The 26,853-nt window shown below is 38.1% G+C and overlaps 1 long non-coding RNA gene across 6 annotated transcripts; it reads right to left on the bottom strand.

The window, feature by feature from the left end:
* On the bottom strand, positions 1-26,853 carry LOC140856706 (uncharacterized). 6 transcript variants are annotated; one of them, XR_012140278.1, is made up of 9 exons: positions 26,644-26,853; positions 26,410-26,533; positions 25,491-25,603; positions 24,708-24,845; positions 22,222-22,283; positions 21,231-21,299; positions 3,881-12,433; positions 3,622-3,714; positions 1-96 (listed from the first exon to the last, which is right to left on the bottom strand). It is a non-coding gene; the product is annotated as an uncharacterized lncRNA (long non-coding RNA). The 6 variants fall into 6 exon arrangements; XR_012140276.1 differs by having other exon boundaries at positions 3,622-12,433; XR_012140277.1 differs by lacking the exon at positions 1-96 and having other exon boundaries at positions 1,027-3,714.

Here is a 26,853-nt window from a genome sequence, read left to right as displayed (position 1 = left end):
TTCTAACTCCACTCTTATTCTTTTCCCATCCTCGGTGGCCAAAATCTCAAAATCCTGCTTTACTTGTACATGAGCGGTGTAGAACCTGAACTCGGCCTATCCTCAAATAAAGATATCCACTCAGCAACAAACATGATGTGAGAGATGTAAAAATATTTGAGAGAGGAAAAATTCTGTAAACCTCATCTCATTCGTTCATCAGAGACTCTTGTTCATCAGAGTGAGTCTGCATTTAAATAGAGAGATAAGTGAAGATAACAAAATCATAAATATAGTTACAGATGATTATCCAAGATTACACTATCAATTTACGGATAATCGAATCATAAATATACTACTATAAAGATTTATCTCTATTACCTCCTCGCAAGTGCAATGGAGAGTCAAGCATATTGAGCTTGGACTGAAGAAATACAAAACATGGTTAAGCAAATCCCTTAATAAACTCATCAGCAAGCTGATTACTAAAGTTAATAAAGTGAATGGATAACTGCTTCTGGAAAGACACACTCCTAAACAAAATGATAATTAATTTCAATATATTTAGTACAAGCATAAAATACCAGATTAGCCATGAGATAGATAGCAAAGAGATTATCACACCACATGATCAAAGGAGAGCGAAGCTGTAGACAAAATTCACGAAGCAAGACTATATCTAAATGAGTTCAGCAGTGGCGTTAGCTAAACTTGTGTATTCAGATTCTATGCTTAACCGAACAACAGTGCGCTGCTTCTTAGAAGACCAAGAGATGAGATTTGGATCCAGAAAAATGACATATCTGATAATCGAGTGTCGATCATTAAGATTCCAGCCCAATTAGCATCAAATTAATCATGCAAAAGAAATAAAGAACCACGTCGAAGAAAGAGCCCATGAGTAATGATATATTTCAAATAGCAAAGAATGCATTTGATGACGGTCCAATGAACATGTTAGACCTATGCATAAATTGACAGACTTGATTAATGATATAAGCAATATCCGATCTCGTGAAGGTGAGATATTGGAGACTTGCCAATCACACAGTGGTAGAGAGAGAGAGGTTGCCGTACAAATCACCATCAAATAAAGAGAAACGAGACCCTATGACAATAGGAGTACAGAGAGGCTTATAATCAAGCATAGCACAATGAATCAGAACATGATGAATATACTTTGACTGTATAAGATGAAGACCATAGAAACTAAAAACAGTCTCAATACCAAGAAAGTAATGTAGAGGGCCCAAATCCTTCATCGCAAATTCTTGATTGAGATCAGTGAGAAAAGACGTGAATGAAGCACTAGGTGTGCCAGTGAGAATGATATCATCAACATAGACTAAGAAAAGCACATATAATCAGACCGTCATAGTATAAATAAAAAAGAGTCTGTCTGAGAATTAGAAAAACCAAGGTACTAAAGAAATCTGCTTAGACATTAGAATCATGCCCGTGGGACCTATTTAAGACTATAAAGATCACCGTAATCGACAAACAAAATGAGGATGAGAAATATCCGAGAATCTAGACAGTTGTTGCATATATACTTCTTCATTTAAGTATCCATGTAAGAAAGCATTCTTAACATCAAGTTGTTGGATAGGCCAACCAAGAGAAACCTCAATGGACAGGACAATCCGAATAGTAACTGATTTGATAAGAGGGCTAAATGTCTCCTCATAGTCAATTTTTTCTGTTGATTGAAAAAACTTTAACCACAAGACAGGCCTTATAACGATCAATGGTTTTTAAAAACTAGGGCTCGACCCTAACGCAACGAGATGTGAATAATAATGGGAGAAAGAAAAGAATACAGAGATTTACATGGTTCGAAATCTCTTGCTCCTACACCTACGATCGTATAGAAAATTTCATTATATAATCTAAGAGTTTACAAGAATACAAGAGAAGGAGAAACAACTCTCTCACATACGCCCTCTCTTCCTGCATGGTACAGTCGCCGACTCTCATACATTTGATGCCCAATAATTATCTATTCATATCAAGAATTAGGATTAACAACTGCTAGGGGTGTTTTCGGATTTGCCCTCCATTCTAGTGAGATAGGAAAGAAAAATTACAACCATCAGTAGCATGTACCCTCTACCATTTATTCGATGGGGTTCCACCCCTTAGACCCCCCGATAAGGGGGCGCTGCCTCCTTGACCCACCGCTCGCCAATTGCACAGTGGGATCTGCAACTATCAACCATAGTGCACAAATAAGATTCGGATCAAGGGGATGGATCAAGCTCCACAATTCCAACAATGGTGCCATCAGCTTGCTGCTTGATTTCATAGATCCATTTACATCCAATAACATTTTGGATAGAAGAGGGTGGAACAAGATCCCATGTGTGACTTTGAATGAGCCTGATATTCCTCTTACATTGCTTGGACTCACTTGGGATCTTTTCGAATTATAGCAAAAAATTTTGATTCTTCAAGAATAGTAAAAACAGAAAAGATAGTTGGATGCCTGGAGAAAACGAATTAAGATGAAGGAAGAAAGCCATCACGAAAATGAGTCACCATCTGATGAGTCCATGGTGGTGAACTAGATGCCTTAGAGGCATCAAAAGTTGCACCAACTGGAGAGAGAGGATCAGTCATCAGATTATCAGTGGATGGCCCAGATGGTAGAATAAGGATGATATAGGATGGGTCGAAGGGAGGGCAAGATGCACCATAAGCATTTATGAAGCCTGTACAGACTGTACTGGAACCAACTAATGTAAATGTCTTGGACTCGTAGAGAAAAAAATGTTCATTAAATACTACCATACGACAGACAAAAATGTGACCAATGACAAGATCTAGACATCTATACCCAAGATAATGCTAAGGATATCCAAGAAAAATATAGGGTCGAAAACATGGTTCAAGTTTGTGTTGTGTGTAGGATCAAAGATAAGAAAAACACAAACATCCACAGACACAAAAAAAATTATAATCTAGAATGTGTCCATACAAAAGTTGATAAGGTGACTGATAATGGAGAGATTTAGTAAGAAAATGGTTGATAAAAAAAATAGATGTTTCAAATGTATAATCCCAGAACTTGGAAGGTAGGTGAAAATGAGTAAGGAGTATGAGACCTATATCTATAATGTATCTGTATTTTCGCTTAGTTGCACTATTTTGCTGAGATGAGTACATGATATACAGTGGAAAATGCCATTGTTTTGCAATTCATTTTGAAAGTCATTGGAAAGAAATTTCTTAGCACCATTAGAATGAAGATTCTTTATTTTATAGGAATAAAGATTCTCAACTTACAAGCGAAAAGCATGAAATATTCATGTAAAATTAGAACGATTTTTCATGACAAACAACCAAGAATATTTGCTATAATCATCAAGAAAATAAATATAATATAAATGACCAGAATGAGAAGTAAAAGATGCCGGACCCTAAATGTCTGTATGCACAAGTTCAAATAACATAGAACTTTTATTCATGATAGGTGAAAAAAATAGTTAACAATCTTACCCATCCGACATGCTGAACAGACATAGGTACCATGATCTATATTTAAAGAAAACTAGAAGATAAACTACGCTTAATAATAGGAAATGAAGGATGACCTAAACATTGATGCCACAAGACAGTTGAATTCGAGATAGATAAGAAGACCTGTGGATTCCAAGAGCAGCTAGCATTGGAGTAGAGGCAATACAACTCATCTTTAACTGATCCCCGTAGAAGCTCCTAGCGCGTGTGGAGGCCCTTAACAATAAAATTTGGATATGGAAGGTAAATTTTTTAAAATTTTGAATGCACATAAAATGTTATTCATATATAAGAAACGATAAGATGTATGTAAAGTAGAAGAGCCAAAGACAAGGACAGGCAAATCTGAACCATCATCGATAAAAACATGATTTATGGTTACCTGATCATTTCTGAAGGTGAGGTTGGCAAGATCAGATGTCACATAATACGTTGCACCAAAGTTAATATATCAGTCCAGATAATGAGTCCTAGATATTGATCCTTGTAAATAATAAGGCTGGACTGTTTGTGTATGAAGAAATAGAATAGAGCTATGTGATCAGATCGTGCACACATCTGACTAATAACTTGATCATAGGGTAAGAAAAATCTGTTGGGCCTATAGTGTGAATTGTTGGAAGTCGACCAGATTCGATTGGCTGGGCCAGAGGAGTTATGAGCAGGCCCAGTTGGCTGACAAGAGTGGCCAGACCATGATGCAGCTGAGTTGAGCCAAGAAAAATTAGTAGGCCCACTTCAACTATAATAGCCAGTCCAAGAAAAGCCCATGCCATTGTTGCACCTAGAATCAGTGTAAGAATCAATCTGAGAAGGAAAGAAGCCAGTTCTGCCTTCACCGCGACGGCCACGACCATCACATCCACTTCGACGGCCATGTGAGCTTCGACCACCGCCGTAGGAAGTACCATCACGACTGTCTACCCAACACACTATAGGTTGCGAAGTTAGCCTCAAGAGACTGATAAGGGACGACAATGGCTCGGATGCGATGTCAAAATTGTGTCGCATCTCTTGCTGGAGAAACAATGCTTGCAAATCATCAATGGACATGATTGAAAGAGTGGGAGCATGGGCAAGCACGAGCAACTCCCATTCCGAGCCCAAACCCCAAGTAATTCACCGATTAATCTGCGTTGGTGTCATGGGCTTGTCAATCTGTGCAAATTGATTCACAACATTACGAACCTCTTTCAAATAAGCCATCATGGATTTGTTCTCTTTACTGAGTCTATACCATTGCAAATCAGTACAGTCCTCTTGAGCCATAGTGTGAGAATCAAACAGATTGACAAGAGTAGTCCAAACGGCGTGAGCAAAGAGAATCCAATAAGGTTGGATCCAATGGAGGAAACTACATAGAGCAAGAGCACAGGGAGAGCAAATTGATAATAAACTAACCATATATCGTGTTCGAGATTCAGTTTAAATGTGCCATCCTTATCGATGTCATCCATGGTGCTTTGAGTATACCATCAGCATATCCGAGAAGCTTGTAAACCCAAAGAAGTGAAATCTTCAAATTCTTCCATTAATAGTAGTTTGGAGACCCTCAAGTTTGATGGACAAGTTGGGAATAGTAAAGGAAAATGTTAGTGTATTTGATAAGGTTGAGAGATTGGCCATGAGTGGTGGTGAGGATTTCTGCAGAGGATGTTGTCGAGGAAAGAAGAAGGTGCGAATGAAAAGAAAAGAGAGAAGTTAGGGTCTATTTGAAAATTGGAGGGGTATGATTGAAAAAAAAAAGTTGGTGTTGAGGATCTGTTAAAAGGAAACTCAAAATTTTCAAAAAATTAAAAAAAAATTACTTAAATTGACTCTGATACCATAAAAATATTTGAGAGAGAAAATTCTATAAACCTCACCTCATTCATCAGGATGAGTCTACTATGTTTAAATAGAGGGATAAATGATACAAATATGATTACAGATAATTACACAAAACTACACTATCCATTTACAGATAACAGAATCATAAATATGATTACAGATGATTACACAAAATTACACTATTAATTTACAGATAATAGAAACATAAATATCCTATTATGAAGATTTATCTCAATTAAGATGAGCTACCTCTTTGTTATTTCTTACATGATAGCTGGAGATTTATGTTCGACTCAATTTAAAGATATTCAAATTTGAAATTTAATTCGAAATTGATCGATCTTTAATCTACAAACTCTAACTTGACTCGAAAAAATAAAAAAAGATAGGCAATTAGCTCAACTTGAATATCAATCAAACAATACTTTGAGTTCAAACCTAGATCATAATTAAAAAAATATAAGTAAAATAAAATATAATAAGATATTATATTTTAAAATACTAGATTGACAATATTATTAAAAAAATAACTATTATGAAAAATATATCATCTCTCCTCACCCCTCACCATGACTCTCCCTCTACCCCTCCTAGTGTAACCAAGATGTTCTTGTTATAGCTTGGCTTCAATTTTTTTCAAGCGTGGATTCTTAGATTAGGCTTGATTTGCTTACTATTTGACAAAACCTAATTCATCTTAATTCCGACACTTGAACATTCAATCAGATCAATGACTTTGAAATCAATTTGAGCTTAGATCAAGTTTGAAACAAGATTTGATTCAAGCAAAGTTCAAATTTGCATTACCATTTAGCTGACTCAAACAATTAAATTTAGAAAGAAATTATCATGATTAAGTATGCGATGAGTATTACTAAATTTACTTTGAAATTTGTTATCATTTGAAAAACGTAATAGTTTAAAAAAGCTTTTATATAGTAATGTTGAAATTAAGATTCAGTTGCCATCGTTTGAAATTAAATGAACCAAATCTTGTAAAAAGCTTTAGCCAACAATCCCTCGAGCACATTGGCCGTTATCCCATTGATGACCATCATCCCATTTTCTCCTCTCTTCCTCCCTTATCCTCCTTTGAGTCAATCGAGGTTGCTCTAACCCAACCACGAGGTTGCTTTAACCCAACCACTAATGGATTTGGTCAAAAAAGACTGACCTTGTAGCAGGTTGGTTTTGGGAACCACACCGAACTCAATGCCACTCTTATATTTTCACTATGGTGTAGCTTCACGAGCGTCACCAACAAAGCCATAGGCATCTCCATGTTGCACTAACGGTGCAAATTAGATCACCAAAGACCACCATAACAGAGCTGCTACCACATGGGCAACCATATACACATTCATAGAAACTGTCAATATGTCGGCGGATTGGAATTACATATATCATGAAAAGTGTTCTTATGTAGTTTAATCATAGAATGCACCACGGCATCTCACAGAACACTCCAAAAGTTGGAGCTTCATTTGATGAAACCGACTGCAAAAAAGCTTAGAAATTAGTGGATCGGAACAAAACATCCAACGGAAAAATGATTTCTAATGAAATGAAATGAGGAACAAAACATCCAACGGAAAAATGATTTCTAATGGCTTTGGAAACCCATTTCTTATGGAAAGCACCATAAACACTTAAAAGCAGTTCATAGAAACAGTGAATATGTCCGTGAACACAGTGCAGGTGTTTTAGTAATTTAGAAAATCCAAAGGGTTAAATCAAGTAGAGAAAAATGGGGATTTCGAACAATATAATATTTATATCAGAAACATAGCACAAAATGTTACAGCGTGCCAATCAGCAAGGCATTAAAGTTGTGATCACGTAGCTTCAGATGATGAGGTGTCTCTTCCAGAAAATTAATAACCTGATCCCTATAAAATAAGGACGGTAAATTGCAAGCACTTTGTAATAACTTGGCCAATTCAATATAAACCTATCGTAAAATGAGCCAGTCATATTTTCTACAAAGTTTAAACTTTGCATGTCAAACAAATCTTTATGTCAGCATTCATAAACTACAATAGGTATCGTCAACCTTAGCATAGAAAACCTGTGAATGATCAGATGGGCCTGAGTGGTTGCAGCAGACAATTGAAACTTAATTTCATAAAATAATACAAAAGCTACTTTAGAAATAATCGGCACATACTTTTAAGTTCAGGTACAGTCTGAACTAGGAGAGCAATCAGAACATGTTGGCCACTAAAACATTTGAAAATGTGTAAAGCAGAAGTAATAAATACCGCATACAGTTCCAACTTTGGTGTAGAAGATGTGAGTCTGCGTATTAGTCATCACACACACACACACAAACACGCGCGCACACATAGAGAGAGAAAGAGGACCTCTGAAAGTCCATTTGGTAAAGAAGAGGTCCCATAGGTCAGGCGTCAATATTGCAATCAACTAAAACATTAGGAAGCCATCTCTATGACATTAGAGAAGAACGCTATAGAATATCAAAAGAATCCACTACCGGAACACGCACGGTACCTCTGGAAGGCCATTGGTTAAGTGGGGCTCTCACGCAGCTCTGATATTTTCACACTTCATGAGGTTACTCATAGGTCACACATTAGTAGTGCAATCAAATAAAACAATTACAAACTGTGTCTACGACATCACGGACAAAAATCACTCTACAGTCTATCAGATGAGACACGCAATTAGAATGTATTAGTCAGGTTGCAGAATTAGAACAAAAGTTGAACATTCAACCCCATAGGCCCTTTTTTTTTTTTTTTTTTGTCTTTTAGATGCCTATCCAACAACCATAAATCTATAAAAGATAGAAGGAAACAGAAATTTTAAGAAAATAACGAGTTCACTTTTCTGATAGGTAAACATAATCTAATAAATAACTTATTTTGTTTATCTTCTAGTACAATTTTGTTTTGTTGCTGCTAAACTTCGACGTTAGGCTGAGGTCAGTAAGGCCAAGGTATGTGATAGTGAGGACAATAATCTCTTGATGCACCACGTGGGCTCAAGGGTACGGTTGTTTTTACTCAGTTAACAATTAGACCTGAAAGAAAGTCATCTTGCCAGAGTTTTCCAACAGGGCCCTCCAACACTCAAATCAGCTGAAATTCAATGAACGATGAAAAAGAGAATGGAGCCTGTCGAATGGCTTATCTGAGGGTCTTCTGCTCCTTCTCATTGAGAGAGCTCAGTAGCCATTACTAAGATGAGTGGGATGTACAATAAGCGCACACCAACGGCTACAATCATGATTGAGTGGTACAATAAAGGCAATCCATGTGGTTTCATGGCTATGGCCACTTTAATTGTATGATAATGGCTGTGTGGGCGGTAACTGCCACCACTAATCTCGCGCTGGCACGATCATGCTTTAAGTTTGTTTGCGTCCAAAGTGAATGTGGTCAGATATTGCCAAGGTGACTCCACTTCGGTTAGTACCCAGTAACCCAGGTTAGACAAAATATTTCCCACATCAAGTTTTATGTACAGAGATAATATAAACAATATATGGAGAAATGTAAACTGATATTCTCGAAAGAGTTCAGAAATTCTGTGTATGGAATAAGCAAGAAGTGCAGCTGACCATGGTAAGTTGGAACCAAATTACCAACTCAAAAATTTACACTGGTAATGTGATATAAAACCCAATAGATATTTGGAGGCTGTGTAAATAATACATTATTTACAAACTTCTTATGCGGTTGTTCATAGGTAAATGTAGATTTTTTTTTTCTTTTAAGTGTTGATGAACTGTCTTTCACAACTGATACTATAGCTTCCTGCTAGGTATCAAAGTGTTAATTCAGGACCAATAATTTTTAGACTCGATGGAGACATTATTTTCTCTTGTAAAATATGCAAAAATATGTATAAAGTGCCCGATCAATTCTGATATTGGCAAACAAAAATCTATTGCTATGAGCATCAACACATAATACTACAGGATTTGCAGTGGTGGTTAAAAAACATTGACATTCATTAATGTCTTCCTCGCATAGTCCAACTAGATAACCGACTTGGACTAGAACATTGAAACACACAGAAGTAGCCTTTCCCAGGTTTTTCTGATGTCCAAGTGTGACCCGTACCAGATGTCAACATTGCACTGAAGAGAACATCAATTTCAAAACTAAATCTTATACCCCAATTAGAAATTATTCTCCTGATGGTGGTCTCATCATGTAAATTATGTACCTAAGAGGCCATGCCAAGATAATAAACAAGTTATCCATCATAATCCTTATAAACACATAAGAACAAAGTACCCAATTATGCAAAGTGCATGTCTAGACTTAGAATTGGATATTAATACTGAAATACTGCAAGTTCATACCTAGTCATAAAATGAAATGTATAGCATTAAAACAAATTTACAAGACTTACAATAGAAAGATTTCATGCACTCTTTTTTGCTGGAAAACAACCTTTGCAACTACTGCCTCCGTCAAGAAAATGATCACATGATAAGCTCCTACAACTATTAAAAAAGGAGGGTAGGCAAAGTTGCTTGGACATCCACAAGCACAATACAAGCATCGGCAATTCAACAATAACAATGATGATTTCATCATTTCCATTAATGTTTTCAAAACCAGACTGTTCATCGAACTGGGAAAGAGACCCAATCGAGATACTGGTTCAACCATTAGAACAACCCGGGTCATCCCATGACATCATGATGATGTAATAAATACATCAATTATTAACTGTTATATATAAAAAATAGATTAAGATTATAATATATATAAAACATTGTGAAAAAATAAAACATGTAATGGTGTATACATGGTGTGTTGAAACATTTGTTGAGTTGTCACTGCACAAAAATATGAAGTTTTCCAAAGATACGAAAAGAGTACTTACCACTAATATTGCTCTATAACCATTCTGTATGTCAAAAGGCAAAGCAACTATAAGGACCATTAAACATAAATCAATCCTATCTATACATCCCCTTATTTTTGTTATGATCATGTAGGCACTATACCACAATGGTAGAAAAAGTAGCAGTCTCTAAAAATTTCAAGATTTGTTATGCTGTGTGGGGCATACTGATAATATAGCAAAATTTTGAGCTACTAAATTAATGCAAATTTACTATATCTATGAAAAGAAAATCACCTCTGTTGCTTTAGAAGCTAATATAAAAAACTACCTTTGTGACATCTTGAATGTTGAAGTATGTGCTCAAGGTCTTAATTTGCCATGAAATGCTATACCTTTCGATCATAGCCATTGTAGATAAAAAGATCAGATAACATTTATAATTTATTTTCTTCATGAGCACCCGTCAGAACTGGGCATGTAAAATCATTAGAATTAATAGTTAGCAAATGGAACTCATGCAGACATTCAAGGAAAAAGTGAAAAATCTGTTTACACGGAACAAGTTGCACAAGAACATATTACTGACTTGGGGTTTTAGAGGAATTTTGTGGAAAAAGATTGATACATGAATCCCACGATCACAAGAGATAAACTTTGAGTTCAATTTGTCATCACAATATTCAAGGATGAACCTGTGCATGTGCCCTCATATATAAAGAAGAAAAGGAATAAGCCACATACAAACATGTGACCTGCAAGCAGGGATTAAAATGTCCTTACCAAGTCCCATGCTGGTTTCATCCCAAAATGATACCATACCATTGGTCAGTAATCTCCTGATGCACTGTGTGGGCTCGAGGGTATGGTTGTTACTGCTCCTTAGTTAACAGTTAGACCTGAAAGAAAGTCCTCTTGCAGAGCTTCCCGGGAGGGGGCCCTCCAACGCTCAAATCAGCTGAAATTCAATGAAAAGTGAAAGAGAGAATGGAGTCTGTCTAATGGCTTATCTGAGGGTTTTCTGCTCCCCCGCATAGTGTAGCCATTACCGAGATGAGTGGGATGTATAATAAGTGTACAGCAATGGCTACAATCGTGATTAAGTGGCACAATAAATGCTATCCACATGGTCTCATAGTTATGGCCACTCTAATTATGCGATAATGCCTGTGCGGGCGTAATTGCCGCCACTAATCTTGGGCTGGCATGATCATACTTTTAGTTCGTTTGCGTCCAAAGTGAATGAGGTCAGATATTGCCTAGGTGACTCCACTTTGGTTATACCAAGGTCAGACAAAATATTACCCTCATCAAGTGTTATGTACAGAGATAATATGAACAATATATGGAGAAATGTAAACTGATATTCTCGAAAGAGTTCAGCAATTCTGTGTATAGAATAAGCTAGAAGTGCAGCTGATTATGGTAAGTTGGAACCAAATTCCCATCTCAACAATTTACACTGGTAATATGACATGAAACCCATTAGATATTTGGAGCCTGTGTAAATAATACAAATTTTTATGTGGTTGTTCCTAGGCAAATGTAGATTTTTTTTTTTTTCCTTTAAGTGTTGATGAACTGTCTTTCACAACTGATATTATAGCTTCCTGCTAGGTATCAAAGTGTTAATTCAGGACCAATAAGTTTTAGACCCGACGGAGACATTATTTTCTCTTGTAACATACGCAAAAATATGTATAAGCAAATAAAGTGCCAGATCAATACAGATATTGGCAAAAAAAAATCTACTGCTATAAGCATCAAGATATAATATTACAGGATTTGCAGTGGTGCTTTAAAAACATTGACATTCATTAATGTCTTCCTCACGAAGTCCAACTAGATAACCAACTTGGACTAGAACATTGAAATGCACGGAAGTGGCCCTTCCCAGGTTTTTGTGATGTCCAAGTGCGACCCACACCAGATGTCAACATTGCACCAAAGAGAATATCAATTTCAAAACTAAATCTTATACACTAATTAGAAAATTCTCCTGATGGTTGTCTCATCATGTAAATTATGTACCTAAGAGCTCATGCCAAGATAATAAACAAGTTATCCATCATAATCCTTATAAACACACAAGAACAAAGTATCCAATTACGCAAAGTGCATGTCTAGATTTAGAATTGGATATTAATACTGAAATACTGCAAGTTCATACCTAGTCTTAAAATGATCAGTATAGCATTAGAAGATTTACAATAGAAAGATTTCCGAAGGATCGTGAATGCACTCCTTTTTGTTGGACAAACAACTTTTGCAACTAGTGCCTCTGTCAAAAAAAATGATCACATCATAAGCTCCTGCCACTATCAAAAAAGGAGGGTAAGCAAAGTTGCTTGGACATCCACAAGCACAATACAAGCATCGGCATTCAACAATAATAATGATGATTTCATCATTTCCATTAATGTTTTCAAAACCAGACTGTTCATTGAACTGGAAAAGAGACCCAATCAAGATCACTGGTTCAACCATTAAAACAACCCAGGTCATCCCATGATGTCATGATGATGTAATTAAATTATTATATATAGAAAATAGATTAAGATTATAAATATATATAAAACATTGTTAAAAAATAAAACATGTTATGGTATATACATGCTGTGTTGAAACATTTGTTAAGTTGTCATTGCACAAAAATATGAAGTTTTCCAAAGATACAAAAAGAGTACTTACCACTAATATTGCTCTATAACCATTCTGTATGTCAAAAGGCAAAGCAACCGTAAGGACCATTAAAGATAAATTAATCCTATCTATACATCCCCTTATTTTTGTTATGATCAGGTAGGCACTATAACACAATGCTAGAAAAAGTAGTCGTCTCTGAAAATTTTCAATATTTGTTATGCTATGTGGGACATACTGATAATATAGCAAAACCTTGAGCTACTAAATTAATGCCAATTTACTATATCTATGAAAAGAAAATCACCTCTGTTGCTTTGGAAATTAATATAGCAAACTACCTTTGTGACATTTTGAATGTTGAAGTATGTGCTCAAGGTCTTAATTTGCCATGAAATTCTATACCTTTCGATCATAGCCATTGTAGATAAAAAGGTCAGATAACATTTATAATGTATTTTCTTTATGAGCACCCATCAGAACTGGGCATGTAACATCATTAGAATTAATAGTAAGCAAATGGAACTCATGTAGACATATAAGGAAAAAGTGAGAAATCTGTTTACATGAAACAAGTTGCACAAGAACAGATTACTGACTTGGGGTTTTATGGGAATTTTATGGAAAAAGATTGATACATGAATCCCATGATCACAAGAGATAAACTTTGAGTTCAATTTATCACCACAATATTTAAGGATGAACCTGTGCATGTGCCCTCATATATAAAAGAAAAGAAATAAGCCACATACAAACGTGTGGCCCTGCAAGCAGGGATTAAAATGTCCTAACCAAGCCCCATGCTTTCATCCCGAAATGATACAATACTATGATGCTACTGTCCCCTTTCTTTGAATGTTCTTTTTGTTTTTCCTGTTTCCTTCTCTCTTTTTTTCCCATTTTTTTATTTTTTTTGTCTAAAATAAAATTTTAGTAAACATTAATATGTTTTTGAGTCTGATGGGGTGTCGTGTCGATATTCATAATTACAGGCATTATTTAAAAAAAATAAAAATCACTAATAAATATAGGTGATACATACACACATACATTATATATATACATATATGATCACACAATCCAGTGTTTGAACCCATGAGAAAAGAGAACATGCCCCTCTCTCTCTCAAAAACAAAGCAACCAAGCCAGGTCAAGGTGGTTGGTACTGGCATGTTCGGATCAGTTTTGATCGACATGGGCAAAACATCCTAGCCCACAAATGGACTGGCACCCTGCAGGCATCTTGAGTACCAGTTCCTTATCAGAATAGTACAGTACTGGCGATATCGAAACTATTGTGCTGTTACATAAAATCTTGCCTGCAAACATGAATGCATACCCTAACTACCCTCATGCATGCATTGCACTATATAGCTCAAGAATAATTCTAGAAATTGCAAGGTGCCATTCTCTATTGTATCCATGCAAGGTTTGCCATACCATGCCGAACCGACCGATACACCCCATCTCATACCGGACCGACGGGAAACCGACATGATTCGGCCGGTAAAATCGGTACACCGACGGTATCGAAGAAAAAAGAACGAAAAGTGAGAAAGAGAGAGAGGGGGGAGGGGAGGGAGGGAGGTGGGAGCGGCCGGAGGCCAGCAGTGGCCGGCTACAGCCGTCGAAAGGCTTCCGAGCCCCGTATCGCCCGATAGAGCTTTTAAAAAAGCAAAAAAAAGAGAGAGCGCTCGGAGGGGGGCGAAGAACCTATCGGACGGACGGTGCCTCCGTTGCGAGGTTCCCGGTGGCCGACGAGCCGACGCCGACGGCCTGAGAGCGGTCGAGCGGACGAAGCCCCTCCGCAGCTCTGCCCTCTTCTTCTTTTTCGAAACAGACGTCGTCTGTTTCGATTTTTTTTTGTTTTAAACTTATGAAGTCGGCAACTGGGTTGCCGACTTAAGAATTTTTTTAAAAAAAAACAAAAATCGTGAAGCCAGCAAATCGTTTGCCGACTTCACTTAAAACCATGTTTTTTAAAAAAATTTGTGAAACAGGGGCGATGTCCCTGTTTCACGCCTGCAGCGCCGCGCGTGTGGACTGTGCCCTCCGACGGCCACGGCGGCCAGTCGGAGGCCGTCCGGCGGCCCCGCCGGCTCCTTCCCCTCCCTCTTTTTTTTTTTCCTCTTTCTCTCTTTTTTTCTTCCGATTTGGGTCGTCAGTTCGGTATGGTATGAAACCATACCGAATCATACCGCCGGCCGACCGAAACGGCCGGCGGTACCGGTTCCGCATACCTTGTATCCATGTAATTGCAGTACCACTTAGGCTTACCCAATCACTAGCAGCAAGAGAGAGAGAAAGGGTGGGGGAACAAAAAAGAAGATGAAAAAAAGAGAGAACAAAATAATTCAAAAGTAGGACGAAGTGATAGTCATAGGATATAAGGTGAATAAAGGGCACAGCAACATAAACAAAGAAGGAAAGAGAAATTTCATTTTGTAGAGTTGAATAGCTTCTCAAGTGCTTACCACAAAGAGTAGTGGAGTCGTAGGGGAGGGGATCAAGATGCACAACTTCCAAAAATTCATTTGAGTCTTCCTTGCATTGCTAACAACCCAAGTGTTTTATAACCCATCACATGCGTGATCATTGTCATGATTCCATCCAATTGTTTAATGCCTCATTCTTCCTTAGAGAACTCAAAACAACAAGAAAGCTTCAATGGTGCAGCTGCATTTGGTTGTCCAAACAAATACCAACTTCTATAATTCTCATCAACTGCATAAAGTGAACTTCTAGTGGAACTTTGCGACAACTTATCGCCCTCGTGCTACACCTAGGGGTGGAACTGGGCCGGGCCAGGCCCAACCCCTACTCGAGCCTGGCCCAAAAATTATTTTTGGACTTCAGGCCGGACTTAGGCCCGATAAATGTGTAAAAAATCTAGGACCGAGCCCGGCCCAAATCTATTTGAGCCAACCCGACATCGGTTGGCCCAAGCCCATGCCTGCCCACTCCCGCACCTCCGCCTCGTCCTCTGCCACCGTCATCGTCGAGACCGCCTTCAAGAGCATCTCTAGTGCCTTCGTGTCTGCCAACTCCACCTACTCCCAGTCTATGATGCCCCCGCCGTCGTCGCCGCCCAGTCACAAGCCGCCAGTTTTCGGAGCTCTAGATCCTTCTCCACCATCCCCCTCCAGCTCTCCGATGGTGGGGGGCCTGTGTCGGGGCCGCTCTCATCTCCGAGCTGATCGAGCAGCAGGCACTCTCGGGCTCACTCGATGCCGTGCCTTTCTCCAGCCTGCTCGTGAAGAAGAAGAGTCGGGATATCTCGAGGAGGCTTTAGAAGCTATTCCTCTTCTAGCAGAGCCTCTCAGAGAAAAATCGCCGTCCTTGGGTAGTGCCCCTCTGGAGCTTCACCACCTAATGGAGCGAACCCGGTGATGCGCCTCCTTCGGAGGTAATGGAGAACGGAAGAAGAACAGGCAAACAGTCGGGCTCCGATTTGAATTTCGGGCTTGCGATCGAGCCTAGGTTAGGCCAATGGTGGGCCTGAGCTAGGAAAGTGGGAGGCCCGAGCCCGGCCCGAAAAAAATGAGCTATAATTCTGACCCAAATCAGACCTGATTTTGTTCGGACCCAGCCCGACCCACACATTTCCAGCCTTAGCTACATCTTAACTAAGACAATGGTGAAGCCAAACTTCAGTAATCCCAAGACCTACTCATACCTAATATTGTGTATCCTCACCACTTCTTGCCTCCATTATGATTTCATTTGCCCTTTACCATCCCTTCCCTTGTTAAGTCCAATCACAGTTCAAGTGCAAATCCAATCTAACTGCCAAAATCAGTCCTGAACAACACCATAGTGGTTATGGTCTTATGAATAATGTCGTTCACATATGATGTGGAGGATATTTTGACCGACCTCAGTATTGTCCGAGATGAAATTAGGTCCACATGCCCGACCTCATCACCTCGAACATGGGTGACCTGAAGGCACGATTATACCGGTTTGAAAATATTGGTGACGGTGATGCTCATACCTATTATCGCACAATTAAAGTACTCATAACCACTAAAGCATATGGATGGCCATTATAGCTCATTCAAACCACGAACTAACCTTTGTAATGTAGTTACTGCACATCCCATTCGTCATGAAAACAGCTACAGATCTCTCTATATAACTAGAGAGAGCAAAAAAGCCTCAGATAAGTCTCTTGACTCTCATTCTATAGCACTTGCTCACTCATCCCTCTTTCTCTCTTCTATTGGTCGCTAAATTTTTAACTAACTTGAGCATCGAAAAGTCTTTCATTGAAAAAACTCTAACAAGTAAACTTCATTTCAGATTCAATGAGTGCAACAACCTAACTGCCTTCAATCTTACCTTAGCCTAATCTCGGAGTTCAATAGCAATAGTTCAGTGCTAGAAGGGCCACTTGACCCACTTCGAAAAAGAAAAATCTAGCATTACAATGAAATCATGCCAAAGTAGAGGGGCATTTGACATCTCACATTGCTGCGATGCTTCCTGACCAAGTCCATCGGCTCTATCAATTTAGCCTATAACAACTATGACCCCTAAGCAATTCAACTTGCTTGTCCAATAAGTGCAAAAACTGCAATGCTTCAGGGTTATGCAACAATCAAGCCATGCCTTAGCAACTGCCGAACAACATGAATTCAGCTTCGGCTAGTCCACCACAATGCAACCAATCTCACCCTCGAAATCTTATGCAAGTCAACCCAAGTCGTCACAATTGATCGGGGAGCCCTGAGCATGGCCGTGATAGACATTTGCTAAACCCACGCTCCAGCAAGGACTTTACTCCTGGACATTCATCGTCTTGATATATTATAAAATAAAACATCAGCCGAACTTTCATTATTAACTAAGATTCACCATACATCGAAAATAGTAAGAGATACAACGATAGCATCATCATACCTGGACTGAACTCCTAGATTTGCATTGTAAATGTGATGATGTCCCTTGTCCTCTCTCTTCAAGATCGTTGTTTTCTCTTCTCGGATGAAGTTCTAGGATGAACTAGAGTGTGCACTGAACTATGCCCCAAAGAGTGTTGATGACACCGACAATGGACTAGTTGTCTTGATTCTCTTTGGGTGGACATCAGTCGACTCGATCTTCCTCCTGATCTCGTTGTTCATTGACAAAGCATCCAAAGTGCCCGCACTGGATGAGTGCTTCAATTTTAACCTTGAGCTGTATACACTCCTCCATGTCATCACCATGATTGTGATGAACTCGGCAATATTTTCTCATGGTACGCTTATTGGCCGATACTTTCATCCTCCTCAGGGGCTGGAGAGATATCCCTGACCCTTGATCCCCACCAAAATTTGGGCCCCTGATGCATTGAGTGGAGTACACCTCTCAAAGTCTGAGATCGGTGGGATCAAGCCAGTGTCCTTGACCTACATGAGCTTCTCTCACTCTATCAGTAGCCCCATCTTGGCTCATATCTTCTATCCTTGCTTCGTCGTCTTTTCTTTTTAGGTTTATCTCAAAAGGCCATGGCCTCTTTAGCATTAGCATATTTCTCTGCTCGAGCCAACATCTTGGCAAAATCTTTTAGATACCTCTGCTCCAAGGAGAAGAGGAAATGACACTTACAAGATCCACCCTTCATGGTGGACATGGAGACCAATTGTCAAGGTCGTAAACTTCATGCATGGCCACATGAAGCAATTCACAGTCCTGAGGGATACTCTCTCTGCTTAACATCAATAAGGGAATCTAAACCTTGATGCTGCCTCCTATTGCTAATGAAATGCACAACAAATAGTCGGCCAAGCTACTTAAATGAATGGATCGAGCCCAATTGGAGGTTGAAATACTAGAATCAAGCTGCCCTTGGGAGTGTTGTTGGAAAGCTCGACACAAGGCATCATCAATGACACTATGAAGGAGCATAGGAGCCTTGAAACTCTCTAGATGATCGACGAGATTGGTAGTCCCATCTTATGACTCCAACTGAGGCATCTTGAACCGAGATGAGATCGATTTATCCATGATCTTCTAATTGAAAGGCGAGTTTGTAATAAAATCAAACTCAGCAAGCTGGCCTGAGCTTGCCCTTTCAAGGCTTCAATCTGCCGATTTATCTCTTGAAATTTTTTGTCAATGCAGCATCTCAAGCAGACTAACAACATGTCAAAGTGGAATCCTTACCAGAGTGTGGGCTCAGCGAATATCTATCATGGCCACATCCGGAGCTCCTCAATCGGTTGTAATGGCTCAAGCTAGCTTGCCTAGGACTGCAGGGCTGAGACTAGTTGCTTTGTGGCAAACAAGCCAAAGCTGGATTTGGATCATTCGGTGGCTACTAAGGCGCGATCGATTGTTGCATCCCCTGAACCATCATAGTTAGATTTTGAACTTGTCGGATGAGCAGGTTGAACTGCTTAGGGGTCATGACTGCTGGATGCTGAACCAGTGGAGTGGACTTGGTCAGGAAGCATCAAAGCAATACGAGGCATGAGATGCCCTCTACTTCGATGTGACTTCATTATGATGTTGGAATTCTCTCTTCAAAAGTAGGTCAAGTAGCTCTTCCTCTAGCGCCAAATTGTGGCTATTTAACTCCAAGGTCATGCTGAAGCTGGTAAGGTCGAGGTAAGGCTAATGTCAATTAAGTTGCCACCGCTCGCTGAACTTAAAATGAAGTCCACTTGTCGGAGGTTTTCCAATGAGGGATCCTTTGACGCTTAAGTCAATAGAAAAATCAGTGAACAATGGAAAAAAGAAAGAGGTATGAGTAAGCACATGTTGTAGAATGCGAGCCAAAAGGCTTATCTGAGGGTCCCTTGCTCTCCTCTCTTTATAGAAAGAGGTCGATAGCCATTTCCACGACGAGCGGAATGCATAGTAACTGCACAGCAATGGCTCGTTTGTAGTCTAAATAAGCCGTAACGGCCATCCACGTGTCCCAATGATTACAAGTATTTTAATCGTGCGACAATGGCTATGAACATAACTACCACCGATATTTTCGAGCTGGCATGATCATACCTTCAGGTTGCCTATATCCGAGATGATCAAGTCGGGCATGCCACGCTGATTCCACCCCGGATAAAACCGAGGCAAGTCGAAATATCCTCCATATTAGTGGGTGGGGTCATTCTAAAGGCCAAGCTTCTTGTTTAATTTAGGCTTGTAACTATATGTATAACAAAAGCAGAAAGTGTCCACACACAAATTAGGTCAATCATAGCCCAGCTAATCCTCGTCTCTCCCACAAATATCCTCTAGAATAACTCAAAAGTTTTGGTCCGTTGAGCATCCACTTAAAATACCATGAAAGGAAGTGTGGAAAGAAATTTTCACGGCATCTGTTATGAGATTTGATAATACTGTGAGGGGTTCAGCATACTCCTTTTCTTCCTTTTTTACACCTTTACAGTTCCTATTATGTCAAGCCTTGACTGTATTAACTACATAATATCAGGGTTGAAGTATAAGAAGGGTTTCCTATATTGGTACCTTACCCATATGGTACGGATTTCATATGATACTATACTAGCACATAATATGACTCTTGGTGCTGGCACAGCAAGAACAAGGTGATGTACTGTGTCTTGGTACCGCACTGCACATTGTGGTACCAAGGGGTTTACTGATATCAGCACCTTGCTGATACAGCTAATATAGAACAGCATGCACCACTACTTAAATCCTTGCTACATATTTTTAATGAGTGTTAAAGAGGCAGACTTTTAATGATCAGGCATGTCTAAGTTTTAGGTGATATGTCAGCAAATCTGACGATTTCCTAGAAGTGAAGGTCAGAAACACATAATAAAGCATGTGCTCTCATTAATGAAAGAGTTGTGTGCTACAAACATGAAAAATACCATAATGACTACAATTATATGCCAATAAAAGCACGACAATCCAGCATCAAATTTTCTGAGAGACTTGAATGCTACAAATCGTCAGCAGTCCGACTGTCAAAATGACACCACACAATCTATTTATACAAAAATTGCAAGCAAATAGTTGGAGAAATAATTTGACAATTTGAACAACTAAATTACTTTAACAATAATTTAGTAAATTCTCAGATCATGCCATCATGATATTGTAGCAAACAATAAAAAGATAACATCATCGTGTAATGATATTGCAATGAACACAAATAACTCAAGATGCCCCTAAAAGTTATTAGCAATAACAAGACCAACAAGGAAACACATTCACAAACTGAAATATTCCTATACAAGGAAGCTAGTTAAACCACCTGGCATTTTCTTAAACGTTAAAAAGAAGTTAATTTTAGACTAGCCAACCGATTGCCATGTCAAGTATAACAAACAACAAATTCAGTTCATCTGTTAAAATTATCAAATATGACAACATCAAATATCAGGTGGGCTCTTTAAGGAAAAAAATTGAAGTGCATCACCTATTCAAGGGTCCTGTTGGAATGTATATGAAAAAGCATGTTAAATTTGAACCTTCGAATGCAGGCATTTGAATGAGTAATGTTGCAGTATTCCACTTCATGCAAGTACCAGGTACCATTCCTACAAGATAGCATATAAAGCATGGCACTAAGATCAGCGAGAATAGGGTTAGCAATATAGGATCAAAATGAATTCAGTCATAGGATGCCAGTATATCGAGCAACAAAAACACATGCAATGCACAAAAATAAGACCAGATCATCAAAGCTTTGAAAAATTTTGGGTAGTGTCTTGAGGAGCTTTATCAGTGAGAACCAGAAAAGCATTTTGGTTCTTGTAGAGTTAGGCTTGTTTTCTTATCCTCTTGTGCTACATTAAGGAGACAAATTAACATGCTGAATGATGAACACCACAACCTCCAAAACACAAAAAATAAAACCTCAAGCCACTATTTGTCTCACAGCTTTACTTCAGTCACCTTCACGACCCCAGAAATGCCGTTTTTCTACTTGATATCTTTGGTAGAAAATTACAGGGAAGAAACATATAGAGAAGGTGCTCAAGTTTTCTGGTGTTAAAGCATCAGTTCTTCTGAACTCTAAAGTACTCTAAAAAATTCCCTGATGCAGAACTTTCACAGGAAAATATAAGTTCACATAGACATTATAGAAAACAAAAGGCTTTGGAAATCAATATGTAAGCAATATGAAATCATCCTTAAGAAGAAAACTGGAATATCCTACTGCAAAATTCATAACCTTATTGGTTTTTTATTTAAAACATTAAAAACAAATTTCCACATTGAATTGTTCATCTAATTGCAAGGCAATTGTAAAATTCATGTTTCTCTAATAATCAATGAGTGGTTCTAGACAAAAGCATTAATTTAAGTTATAAACCTGCCCAACAAGGATGTGAACAGCATGCTTGTGGAGGAAGTACACTTTGAATGATAGATATCTTCCTAACTAGTTTTGCAACCATCATCTAAATTATCATTCACATATATGGTAATAATCCAACAATAGAGATGCTTGCATACCTTTTTCAACTTCGGGCAAAGCATCGGTAGGCCATCTATTTGGTTGACAGTATGATGGTTCCCTGCATAACACAATCATTTAAAGATTCTGATATCGGGAACCACAAATAAAGGAATTAGTATTTTATTAAGCTTTGATGAGAGGATTATATAAAATATCATTTAGATTATTTGGGAAAATATGTTGTCCTCTCATGAGGATTAGAAAAACAAGAAAAATGTCTTAGGCACCTGTTCAAGGTGTTCAACTCAAATAAGATAGTTATGAGGTATGGTAAGTTCTCAAGTTTCCTTCTTTTCTATCTCTTTGCAGACTCAGGCTTTAGAAGTAAGATAAAAAACTAACAAGTGGAGTCGTAATGTAAAAATGAAAATTACCGACAAGATGAAAATCATGTACCAAAAAAAAAAGGATGAGAACCATTTCCTGTTTTGTGAAGCATGAATTAACAAATCATGTGTCATTCCATGGAAAAGAGTTTTTTTTTTTAGGTTGTCTGCTTCTACAGCAGCATGTAAATTCAGTTAGTGGAGACGAAGCCTTGGCTTTAAGTTTGGATGCCAATGCTGAATGGTGATTTTCCACCCCCAGGTTACACTTGCTAAAACATATCTTTGGAAGTCATTATTATTTTGCATATTACTAGCTTATTTTATTTTCTTTAATATGTGTCATGTAGTAGGAGTTAGTTTTAAAGGTAGGGAAATATTAGTTATTTTCTGTGCACATATGTGAGTCATGCTCCATTGTTCACCACCTTATAACTAAATTTGGATTTTGAGCTATTCATCAAGTACCACTCCAACTATGCATCTCATTCCTAGATAATTATTACCCACCACCAACCTGCCTCATTAATGACTCCACTACATGAAGCTTCCACCATTCTCCATGTCAAGGCATCATCTTCTACCTTATTCCAAACTATTTATGATGCCTTCATGAATCATAATTGAAGATCAATGCGAGCAAGCTTGTAGTAGTAGAAGAAGCACGTTGTCATCATGTTTTAAAAAAATGGTGGCATCAAGTTTGTTTCCAAAACTTGTATGTTGGTGACTTGATGAAAAATGTCAAGGATTTCCTTTGTCCCCAACTTTGTTTGTCCTACATTTAATAGGAGATTTTAGGCTAGTGATAACCTAGAGTTTGTGATTCAAAAAGTGAATTATTGGGTTTGTGAGTCTCATCATACTGCACAGAAAAATGAGTATCTCGAAGCTAAAATTAAGCGCTCTGTTGCTTTTGGTCGCCCAAGGTCATGTCGCTCTAAGAAGTTTCCCTCTGTGCACCTCTCTCATCTATCTATCCCATCACCTTCTCTTCTTAGAAAAATTCACCAGTATCTTTTCTTCTAATTAGTTTTTTTGGCTTTCATTCATTATTATATATTTACAAGAATAAATGGTTTGCATTGCTAGAATTTTTAGACCACGAATAAGGATACAAGAAATTTGTGTGAAGGAACTGTAGAGAGAACTTAACAAACTAAGCTAAAATCCAATTAATAGCATGATACTGTTTCATGAGAGAAGAATCAGTTGTAGGTATGTCTGCAACGGAATTGGCATAGAAAGAGGTATCTACATGGCAAAAAAAAATCAATAACATTCATTATGAACATAAATTGGATATGACCAGCTCAAGATCTGCATAACTCCATAAAGATACATATTTATCTACATGATTAGGTAACAATGTGTTATTTATAATCAAAGAGTGATAATACAAGTCCCTAACATTTCCATCACCATTTTCAGGATACAGTACCATGTCAACTTCTCCCTCATATGGATACATGTTTTATCCGGAATAGGAAATTGCTAATGTGTGTGTCATGTGCATGCATCACATGTGTGTGCATGCATTTTCTCATATTATAGGCAAGAAGATTAGGCTACATAACATTGATGCCTTGAAGATATATAACATAGAAACGTTCATCTCCAACAAGTCATGAAGCTGTCTCAAATAATGCATATCCTTGACAATAATGTAACTCGAGAAGTCTACTGATCTTAAAAAGATTTGAAGAGAGATAAGGCTTATCAAGCTTTCCTCTTTTAGCTTCTCTTTGTCAAAACTCCATTCCAGATTTTATCCAAAGATTAAGAAGCATAATATCATTAGAGATGACCAAAACAATGGTACCACAGAATCAAAAATAGAAGTCTAGTCACCCTGCACTGCACAAATTTTAAAAGCTGAAGAAATAAAAGAGGCATACATATGATGCACCTAGGCATAATGACAAAGCTCTATGCATACATAACATATAAGTAGGAAAAAAACTGGGTACCACATAGAATGAAACAATACCAGACATGAAAACACCATATAAACAAACGAGCCTTATAAAAAAAGGGAGTCATGGATTAAGTTAACTCATTGTTACAAATTTGCCTTTTTTGAAACTTATAAGATGATATCCCAAATTGTTTAAAATAAACTAGTACCGGTGGCAAGCTGGAACCAGAAACATTACCTTTTGGTTTAAAACTTCCTCAAGGAGGCAATGACAAGACTGCAGCTTGTTGGGGAGTCCATAAATCTTATATCAGCAAACTTGCGAAATATTATCATTCACCTTCACCATGTCCTCTTAGTGCCAGAGATATCCAAGCTGATAGGTTAGAAAACATCTAATAAGGTAGAGTGACAACTGCTGATGGATTTCGAAAAGTGCAAATGCATTACATAATAATATCTTGTTTGTTGGGGTTATTTAAGAAATGATATATTCTAATGCTCCAGAGGAAGGCTACCATACAAATTATCATTCAACTAAAATAAGGATAAATACATTGCTGAAATGCTTGTCATTCAAATAGGAATTATACCCTAACAATAAGCTTTGTAACTAAGACAGGCCTGACAACTTTCTAGATTATATATTACTCTAGATACTCTTCAGTATTTATGCATGTCACCTGCATGGGAATAATCATATTTACACACAAGTTTTTATTTTGTTTTTTGATGAACACACAAGGTTTAAAGGGAAGAGATATAAACATTACCACATTCAATATTGAAAATGCATATCACTTTTTTGTTCATATCTTTTCTTCACAATCTTCAGCAGGAGCTTAATTTCAGGCTTTCAGCATTCATATTAAGAGACCGAGAGGTCTAACAAAAATTTTTTCAAGGATGCCAAATTGTTTGGTATGAACATGCTACAGTTCCAAGGTAGTCCTCTTACAGTTCAATTTATCTAATCTTACAATTACCTTAAAGTCAAATGACAGCACACTTGGTTAAATACCTGCTATCTGGATCTTCAAGTGATTTCTTTACATCTTCAGGTAGGCATGCTAATCTGGTAGAGAATACCTTTTCTGTAAAATCAGCAGCTTAGACCTCTACAACATATAAACCCTAATGAAAGAAACCAAGCGGCAATTAGTGAAGCATTTTAAGTATCCTGGCCGGGTGAAAGATATAGAAGATTGTGACGTAACAAAGCATATCCAGTAACCTTCAATGAAAAATAGGAAATAGAATACTAAAGACAACCCAATAAGAGGGAAAAACGAGAAGCAGTGACTGCAGATTGCAAAAGGTAGTCCTAAATACGTTCTCTTGTGATACTAAACAGCATCCAAAATTTAACAACATAGATTTGAAAGAAAAATTTGTTTTAAACTTACACAATTAGAGTTGAAGTAGAATCTTTGTTTTCTCTTTTAGTGGTAATAATAAAAAGCAGGATGAACATAATGTATTATGTGTAATCTGCCATTCCAATGCTGAAGAATTATAAAGGGATAGAGTCTTACATACCAAGAACTCACAGAGCCAACATCAAGATTCCGACTTGACTCTCTAATATATATGAAATCTCGTAGTAAATTGAAGAAGCATAATTTAAACCCTAAAAAAAAGGAAAATTTTATCATCTCCTTGCAGTAACACCAGATCTTTTGATGTTCTTCATAAATTCTCCATAGTTCATAATTTCAAGAAAACAAGATACCAAATAACCCTTCAAAACTGAGAAGGAAATACTTGTTTCAATAAATCAGATAATGTTTTAATAGGTTGAAGAAAAAAAGAAAGCAAGGGATTTGAGAGAGAGTGAGAGAAATGCGGATCTTGAAAACAAGCCGCATTCATCGAAACATCAAAAAAGAAACCAAGCTGATAATCATTAAAGATCACGTATTCAAGGAATTTGCTTTAACCTAGCGCAAGACCGAGATGGTGCCAAGCACATTGGGGACGAACCCCACTTCGTTCTTTGCAGACAAAATCCCTCTTCTTGTCCTGATCCCATCGAAGCCCATCAAGATAGCAACGTCACGACATCTACGAAATCATCATAACAAGAGAGGGAAGATGATCGAAACCACATTAAGGTTAAGAGAGTATGATCGAAACCACATTAAGGTTATCTTCTTGATCGAATCTCGACTCACCTTGAGATCCGAATACGATATTTAGACCGTTCGGGCCGTGGGGAAACCGGTCGGCGGCTGGTAAGATATCTCTGACGTCTCGCCGGCACCGGGAAAAACGCCGATCCTACGAGAAGTACCTCACCTCACCCCGTCGCCAGGCGGAGAATGTTGCCGCTGGGCCGGCATCTCTCGTGGTCTCGCACGCGTCCTTGAAGAGTCCATGGGTGC

The sequence above is a fragment of the Elaeis guineensis genome, chromosome 3, assembly GCF_000442705.2.
Source record: "Elaeis guineensis isolate ETL-2024a chromosome 3, EG11, whole genome shotgun sequence".
Lineage (NCBI taxonomy): Eukaryota > Viridiplantae > Streptophyta > Magnoliopsida > Arecales > Arecaceae > Elaeis > Elaeis guineensis.
Note: the sequence above shows the minus strand (reverse complement) of the source record. Positions and strands in the feature narration are given on the sequence as shown.